The sequence below is a fragment of the Dufourea novaeangliae genome, unplaced genomic scaffold (genome assembly GCF_001272555.1).
Source record: "Dufourea novaeangliae isolate 0120121106 unplaced genomic scaffold, ASM127255v1 scaffold89, whole genome shotgun sequence".
Lineage (NCBI taxonomy): Eukaryota > Metazoa > Arthropoda > Insecta > Hymenoptera > Halictidae > Dufourea > Dufourea novaeangliae.
The window spans coordinates 4,737,485-4,747,388 of NW_015373988.1; positions in this window are offsets into that span (position 1 = coordinate 4,737,485).

Consider the following 9,904-nt stretch of genomic DNA (forward strand, 5'->3'; position numbering starts at 1 on the left):
TTTTCAGGAAAAAACTTGGCTGTTTATGGGTTAAATAAAACCACAACTATTACCTGACAGAGTTCCTTTCGAACATTAAGAAAAGGTATCTTTACAAATGATATTAGAATGTTTCTCAAGTCATAAGTATATCAAAAAATGATTTCGTAATTTATGCTCTCTCATCGTCATTCTATAACAAACCATATTACTCTGCCATAGGTCCCTAAAAAAGTTACCATTAAACGAAGTAACTAAAGCTAAAAAATATTTCCTGACATCTTTAACCGAAAGATCGAATTAAATTTTCTCGTTTAACACGTTCACGCCGGGGCCGATTATAATTTGTTTTGCTATTAGGCGGCGTTCAAATTAATATCGCGCTTCATCTGGCGGCGCGTGATTATTGCCTGTTCAGACCTGCATACACGTTGTTTGTTTCTCTGCAGACGACAGTTTAGTGCGGGTCACCGGTGGCCCACGCCGCCGTGAACGTGTTAAATGTATCCACGAATAGTTTCGTGATCTATGCTCTCCCATCGTCATTCTCCAACAACCATATTCCTCTCTTATACCAAAAGAAAAAGTCACCATTGAACAGAGTGACTAAAGCTGCGAAATATTCCCTACATCTTCAGCCGAAAAAACGAATTAAATTTTCTTGTTCGTATGAATCAGTATGAACGACCTTCCTCTCTATATCTCACGATGGCATCGCTAACGGCGCAGAAAAATCGCGGATGATGAATCACCCAGAGACTACAAGGAAAAATCCCCGCTCGATACTCTCCAACGCAAGCAACACCGTAAGGCGATACTGTGCCGGCAATCTCCGTTCCAGCCCCATTCCTTCCACCATGGCCAACCGCCGTCGCCGCCACGCAGTTTAGGGTGGTTCACGGCGAGCCTCAACCCGGGTTTTCCCGTCCGCAAATGGGGTGAGCGGAACGGCGGGGTACACACGCCCAAGGGCCCGCATCGTAAAGTATCGTTAATATAAGTTTGCACGGTGATTCACGTTCTGTAGCGAGTGTAACCAAACTAGAGCTACCGTGAACACATTCCTTCAGGACTTTCCGTTCACGTCGCATAATGATGCAGAACGATGTTTTAGGAGATTTTAGGCTTTCACGACCCGGCATCAAACAGTTCTTATAATACTGATACAGGAAATTATCGATGAGAGTTCTAAGGCCCCTCGGCACTGATTGTGAGTGTTCAGATGTCATCCTCGTTATTGGGCGCCTGACTAGTTCCACGGGGAACTCCCCAGTGGTGGGGATGACATGTAAACACTCAATGCCAGGGAGCCTTCGAACACTTATCGATGATTCACCGTATCAGTATACTATTATATTATCGAAATCAGTATTAAACGGAAATTACTATTCACTGGTAACCGACACAAGACCTTCGGTTCCTATATAATTTCTTTCTACTTGCCGTCTTTCTATTCGATTATTTCTAAGATTAATAATGAATGATTTCCACGAAACTTGTCACCAGTGTCGCCGAAGTTTCACGATCGTAAAAATAGAGGATGATTCCTGAATCCCGTCCACAAACTTCCCCGGCCTCGTGAGATTCCAGACGTGTCTCGTTTTTTTTTTCTTCACTACTTTGGCTTGGCCACGGTCTCGTTTCTTATCATTTATCACGATTTCCGGGGTGTCCTGTCTTTTTCGCTCAGGAACGATATATAGTCGAAGGGAGAGGGTGTAAAGCTTTGTAGGTGTTTCGAAATCTATCGGAAACGGCGGCCCGTTCTTGCGCGCTCTTCTACTAACATCCATCTTAATTCCGGCGATCGATTTCCGTCGCACGCGTTCCTCGCCGACGGTACATTTAGTTTTCTACCTTCAGCTGTCAGTCACTGCGACTGAACTGTGAAAATGATTTGTTGGAGAAAGTCTGTTTGATACACTCGGAAGGAGTTACACAGGTATAATGCAGCGAAATAAATCAATCATTCCGGAAAGACGTTGGAAATGGGACTATAAAGATTCTTCGACGTGGATATTTTCATTATTTTCTTTCTTGAAGTTACGAACAGCCACGTTTGATAACTTGTTTTATTCTTTCGAATATCCTTCGTAAACCGCTTGTAATGATTCCTACCTGGTATTTACATTTTTTCTCAACTGGCAACTGTATAGCTTCTGATTAAATTTAATTCAGTGTCTTCCAAGTTTCTATTCTCCTTTACGCTATGTTAATCCCCGTTGGGCTGAAGGATCCAGTTCTCCAGTTAATCCCAATGTTTTTGAACTACCCACGATTACTCAACAGAACAAAATAATTTGCGTTTAAATCTGAAATGGAAGTATCATTTCACTCACTGTGACAAAATTGATATTTTAATTTCCACTTGAAGAAAAGATATATAAAATTTATTTAAAAACCAAGTTGTAAGGTTAGTCCAGTAACAATCTCGAATGCAACCCCTGTGTTCTCAGCTACAAATTAGTAAATAAATCGCAACTTCGCCGGGGAAAGACCGCTGACAGTCCAAGTTTAACGTTTCCATCGAGGAAAAAAGGTTGATCGAACGTCGCTTGATCCCATTAGCCTGGAAGCTCGTCAAGAGAATCAACGGCGGACGCGTCGCTTTATAACGAAGACGAGCGTCGTCGCCGGCGCCGATATTACCCATCGAGGTCGAACCTCTCCTAAGGGAAAGCCGACGGCGTGACACGAGCGACCTATTTGCCGGGCAAAAGAGCGGAAACGATAAGTGACACCGAGGCGACGAGAGACGAAGTCGACTATGATCAGGAACACCGTGCTCTTTGGCACGAGGGTTGCTTCGAGGAATGAAAAACCAAGGACGATGAGTCTGCTGCCAGTGACTTCGCATGACCAGAATTTCACTTGTAGGAAAACGACGTGTTGAACAAAAACGGAAACTGGTCCATGGATTCTACTTCGACACTACTTCTTTGTTTTAGTAGTGGAAGTGCAATATATTTGGAATACTGTTGGTAATTTGGAATACCGAAATATCTAAAAAAAAAAAACTACTAACGTTATCTAATTTGTAATACCATAAATAATAGGGACGGATGACTTGTTAATGAATAACAGTCGTGGACGAGCTGTAATATTGATATTTTCGACACGATTTGCAGAGCAGTAAAACGTCAATTTGCAAAAGTTTTTTAACAAGTATTCAATCGTTGTAATGATGGTTAACGTATGTCGAAAGTTTAGGGTAAATCATTTAATCGATTCATTTGTGAATATTTCAGGAATATAAAATGTGACATGTGAATATAAATGTGTCATTTTTCATTATTAATGAGAGTTTGAAATATAAAAGTGTATTAGTTTCCCTATGATATTATGCAGTTTCATTTGTTCCATCAAAAATTTCTTGTATTATATTATTCTCTTAATTATTTGTTTCTATAATCAATAGCTTTTGTGTTCCATAATACAGACTTCTTTTCGTACTCACTAATTAAGTTGAATTAATTAAAAAATTTCTAGGATTTTCCCTTAATTCATGATTTCCTAATACAACGGGAAAAATTTTTAAACTCGTTGTGCAATTGAACCGTCAATGTACTCTCCTTTTTCCTTAAATTTAGAATGAACTTCTCATACAATAAAAGTCTCCAAAAGCTTCTTTCGTTCGAGGACAAGCGTAAAAGAGATATCATCTTATCGAAATTTTTCGGGCTTCGAATCGAGTTCCGCCAAGTTCCACTGTGCACGTATACGTCAAACGGCATGCACGAGTGACGTCTTTGTGCACAGTGGACAGCTGAACCGGTTGCCTGGAATCGCTGAATGATACATGCGGAGACGTCGCTGACCGCTGGACCGTGTTTCGAGTTCCGAGAGGACGATGACCAAGTTCCGACGGAAATAGTTCCATGGACTTCTTGATCCTGTTTCTTTTATTCGATCAATCGAACGTGGTCCAATGAATGCATCTTTGTAAACGTTGAATGAACAACAAGATCCTTGTGTACCTTTCCACTTCTGATACCAAGGAAAACTTCAGAGGAAGAAGGATTTACCGACAGAAAATTCCCTTTAATTTTACTTCAGCGGTTGCACGCTTGTCCGAAACTGTTCATCTACCATTTCCTTGGAGTTCAGTATTACCTAAGTCTGCTAGTCACAGTAAATGAAGATCTGGATGTAACTTTTGAAGAAAATTTGGTTTTTACCTTTTCTATTTCGCCTTATTTCTATCGTAGTATGCAGTTGTATAAATTAATTTATAGATAACCGAAATTTGCACGAAAATTTATTCTACTATAATTGTCTATTTCGACAAGTAAATTAATTTCAGTTTTTTCGTTTTCCCTGGTCAGTTCATTGCAGCAAAGTCGACGGGTTCGAACGTTGACACGTGTGCAAAAGATGGAGGCGCACGCAGGGGCAGCTTAACGAGCACCGTCTACCGATGATACAATCTTAAAATAGCGGGCTACGCCTGCCATTAGCCGGACCGATCAATTGCTTCGGGGGAAGAACAATTACAGAGACCTAATGAAGGGCCTGGAATTATTTAGAACTCTGAACGGGCATGCACGTTTACTCATTTAACGTTATTCTTGAAATGATCGATAGATTACGGAGACAGTAATAGACTGGAGAGACCAGGGCCATAGAGATAGTAGTCGTCACTCGTGCATCTTTATCTTCAGTCACGAACTTCGTGACAACAATTCTTCCAGCGAAGGAAAAAAGTAGAAATTATACTGAACTTATAGTGAAATAATAAAAATATAAATTGAACTGGTGGTACTAAAATAAATGTACTCATGGGTGGGGGTACCCAGGGAGTAGAAATTATGCAGCTCTGCCTTACAAAATAATATCTGACTCTTAAACAATAAAGACAAGATAAAGACTTTGATAACAATAAGGAAATAATATTTGATCTGGATTCACAAATTTTCCTTCTAATCTGCGTAACGAAGTCCTTTTACTGGATGAAACTGCTGACATTTTATTAATTACATAATCGCATCATTTGATGTTTCCTCGGTAAACGAACAGCTAAAACTTTTATATCTTCCTACACTCCATTCACTACCACAAAAACTACAATTACATCCAGTATCTAAAAACCAAAAGAAAAAAATCGAACAAAGTCCATTACCGAATGGGATCGACTTTCAGCACGAGTTACATTCCACCCCAAAGACGAGGTTGCCCAAAGAAAGAACACACCACCGCGGACCGAGTAATGAGCTTCAGAAGCACGGCCAACTCACTGGGACCAGAGTCCTCCGTTCGTTCGGCGCGGAAACAAGCGGCGGAGTGAAATTGAAAAAAGTTTCGCGCGATTATCCCGACAAAGTAATCGAGGGATCTTAATCTCTCTCTCCGCTCGGAAGTTTCTCGCCTGGATGTTCGAGGGGATCGAGACGTAAGAGAAGCGGGGATGATCCCGGGGACCGTGTCCTATAACGTGTCCTGGTAATTGTAAGCTCTCTCTGGCCCGCTATAACTCCAATTATCGTCGCCTCCATTGTCCACAGGACAGTCAACTTTGATCGAGAGCAGCGCGGCGAAGCTGGAATCGGAGAGGGAAGGGGGATCGGCTGATGCATTTTCTTGCGCACTCGAGCCGTTTAATTAAATTTTTCAGCGAGAGCCGTTCGTTAAGGATAAAAATTCTCTCTTCTTCCCCCCCGCCCCCTTCCCTTACGGATGTCGACGGTCTCTCGCTTCTCAGAAGTCTGCATCGAGCCCCGTCACTTCAGGACAGAGCTAATATGATAATTAAAATTACTCTGTCGACGAGCACCGGGCGCACAGAGTGAGAGACACGGTCGAAAGGGATCGTTCGAGCGTGTCCCATTAAAATACCCGTCTACAAGCCTCAGGGAACGAGCGCTTCGAGAGGTGCAGGTGTAAACATGGCCGCGGAGCGCGTCAGGGCTTCATCTGGTTTTAGTGCAGCCGCCACGGATGTTCTTTGATATAATTATACGTATGTTTTGTTGCGTGGTAATGGTGAGTGAAGACACGAATGAACTTTAATTAGGGATGGACATGTTTTACATCGAAGTTTGGTGTTGACGTGTTTGCTCATGCCATTTTGTACGGAAATCGTTTGCCAGAAATCATGCTGGAAAATGCACTATTAGGAAAATGTAAACGGAAGATGATGGAGCAATGAGTCTATTAACTCCCCCTTGAATAACGATTAATACTGAATGCTTGAATTATGAATTTCTAATGCTTTGCCAGAAAAATTGGAACAGAAGGTAAGCTTCTAGAGAGAGCGTCTGAGTGAGTCTATTAATTACCTTTTGAATAACGATTAACCCCTTAATGTTTAATTTGTGAATTTTTATTAGATACAATTAATTACCACTCACTTCAGTTAATCAGTGTACTTACTTAAAAAAAGAAATAGAAATGGTGTTGTTTCGAATCATTCCAGGAACCCCTCATTTCCGGGAGTCAAAGCTATGTTGGGACACTCTGTATATTCCGCCACCACAGTCACCATGCATGTAAATAAACAATCGTAGCTCTTAAAACAACCGTACGCCACTTACATACGTTTCCATAATCCTCGCTGCAGAGTACCTTTCGCCGCGAATGAAACACTGAAGCATTTCCACGCGCGGGACACTTTCCTCCGGAGGAAATTTTATGGAAAATTGAACAAACACGGCCGGATGGGCGGGTGACTGTGGAGGCCGAAAAAAGAAACAACAGGAAGACAGCCGTGAAACAATGAAACTCGCACCTACGTGACGCGTTAGACCCCCGTCACGAAAGGTGTCTACGCGCCGCGGGTAACGGTTGCAATAATAATGTGCTCCGCAACAAATCCAGCGAAAAGGGGAAACGCCGGAAGCACAGGACACAAAGAGGAACACACACACACACACAGTGGGAAAAATAGGCGACGAGCAGACGTTGACAATAAAATTACAAACGACGCGGATTCGCGATATCTTCCGCGAGAATTACCGAATGTTCCTAATGTTTTTTTGCCCGTTCTACTTTGTTTTCGTTTTTTTTTTTTTTAAGGGTTCGTCGTTTCGTTCGTCAGTGGATAGAAAAGGGAAGCGTAGACAGCTCGTCGACGAAAACGTTAAAGCTTCCGACGTCGGTTCTGACTCTTGATGCATTGTCCTGTTGTAAATCAATACCCGTTCATCGGAACGAGCTTCTCGAAATTTACGAGAATGTTCGAGAAATCACCGTGAAAACGACGTTTCGGGAACGCGGCGAGATTGAAACGGTGAGAAAGAATTTGTGTCGAAGAGATTACCACAATTCAATCATGTAATCGACACGATTCTCGAACGCCATCTTGACCTGCGCAATATTAACCCTTTTTATAACTTCCTTTGTAATAATTTGTGGATAATTTTTTGTATATATATAATTTATATATATTGCGATGTAGTTACAATTTAATATACTTACGAAATCGGATATTAATTATGATAAAGGTACCGATGTCAATATTAGACTGCGAATTTTATTCGTTTCTAGAGGGCAGAATTGTCTAAAACTCGGAACAGAAAAAAGTTTGATAAGGTCTAATAATGTTCCATTTTGTTTGCTCATAAACCCCTTATTAGTGTGGGATATGATATTAGTGAATTAAGCACAAATATGAATGAATGTACATGAATGGACAAGCAGTGCAAATTAAATCTATACGACACCGTTGACAGACATGAAATAGTACGACTTACATAGGTGTTTTTTTTTCATAAATAACCGGTATTATACTGGTATTTTCGGTTGAACCTTCGCCCTATATAACCCTATATAAATCCAACCCTTATAGAAACCGAAAAAATACTGGTATTTACTTCGGTTTCCGGTAATATATTTGTTTCGGTATAGCTTTGATGGCATAATACAGGTATGAAAATCATACCGGTTTAAGTCCCTGTGCCTACCTGCGTTAAGTGGCAAAATTTCTGATTGGCCTCAGATCATAAATTAAAGCAAAATAACCTGCATTCCCATAATCATCCGCAGTCTAACAATCAGGATTGCTCTCCGTTCACAAAGCTCTCACATTCGCAGAATTGCGTGCACTCTCTGTTCACCCCTGCCTGCAAAGTATTCTCGACCGTCCGTTCATATTTATTTCACAAATAAATGAATATTAAGAATGGTGGGTCGCGGTATGCGGCAGTGGTATGGAAACAAACCGGCGAGAAAGGAGGCGGCGAATGTTAATCACCGGCATTCAAAGGCAAAGTGGAAGCAAAGAGGAGCGGGGAAGGAGTCCCGCGGAAAGTTTGCGAACGCGGTGAATTTAAAACAACCGGGGTAAGGGGTGGGCGCCCATACGTACATACCTCCGAACTTGGTAATTCAATTTGCGGTCCCGCCGCAGAAAAATTCAGGCAATTCGCGTTTCAGACCGCGTCCCTAGGAGGTTTCACCGTCGATTTCGCCCGTATATTCTCGTCGGCGGATTCGCGAGGACGACACGACGAAAGATTCCCGTCTACAACGAAGTTCGCGAATCGTCGCATGATTTTCTCTGACTGGGTCAGAAATGTAATGTGTTCGCCAAGAAATAACGTGGGATTTCTGCGACAGATGATGCTGGTTTTCCATAGAAAATATTGCTTCTAACTAATAACATAATTTGTGAATTGTTCGTTATACGAAGTTCATTTTCTAAAAATTTGTATTCTATTTACTGAAAAATTAAACAATTTCTAGTCAAAGTGCATAGAATAGATAAATATAGGGTGGATGTACTAATTATGTACTGCGACCTTAAGCTTGCAGCGTAACTACATATTATGTGCTGTTTAACCTAAAACTCGTCTCAGTTTGGAACATAATATTAGTTAACACCTATTTCATTAAATTACACTCTCATTTGCCAACATTAATTTTAAACACCAGGTACACAGAAGTACACATATTTCTCTATTTTTATATAAGTCCGAGTTGCAAATTAATAACAAAATTATTTCTACACAGTTCCTTATACATTATATCTTCATTAAGCAAAACAAATAAAGAGGCAGTATTAGGAACACTGACAGTAATTGGGACATTTACTCTACTTCTTTAACTGTCAAAAATTCAATGTATCTCTCGATATTTCCTAACAAGCGTTGGAGCGAGTCCGATAACATCAGCCTTGCATTCAACAATTAAAGATTAACCAAAGAAAACCCAATGTTTCGATTCTTCTCCAAATAAGAAATAACGAAAATAAACCAGGAAGATATGTCTATTACTCTCCTCTAATTAATCATTCAAAATTCAACTCATTAAAATCTCTTCGTAAAATACAAATCATCGTTCGCAGCTTAAACGGCACGGAGCACGTTCAATCAACAAACAAAACCGCCTAACGAATTCCTTAAATAGAGTGAAACCGGCTGATTAAGCCGAGCCCGGTATTCATCCGGCTCGTGAACGCAGCAAGTCAATTTTCCGTCCCGTAAAGTGCCGGTCCATCGCGGCAACCGCAGACATTCATCGAAATCCTTCGCACAGAAGCGGCTGACAGGGTGCTGCTGCTATAGACAGTCGATGTAAGATAATGCAATTAGTGCAATAATTCCGCAAATTGCAGCCGGAGATGCCGCGGAGCTCGACGTGCTCTCTCGGTTCATTCCTGGACGCGCAGTGTCGATACGAATTAGGCTGCGTCTCTACCACAGACTGAGTCCGCTGCGATCAGCAACATTTAGCAGCTTCAAGCGTAAAAAGGGAATTTCTGCAGGGTGTGACGTAACCTGTGGCCATAATTCACCGAACGGATGATTACACAGAAATGGTAGAACAAGTTTCGAATTTCCTATTTCAGTGTTTTCCAATGTCCAATTGCGGTAAATTCAGGTGTTGTATTTCAGGATTTTAAAAAGGTCCTATTTCAGAATCTTCGAATGTCATGTTTGACCATCCTTCCAAGTTGAGAACTATTACAGACACTATCGTTGGAAGTGTT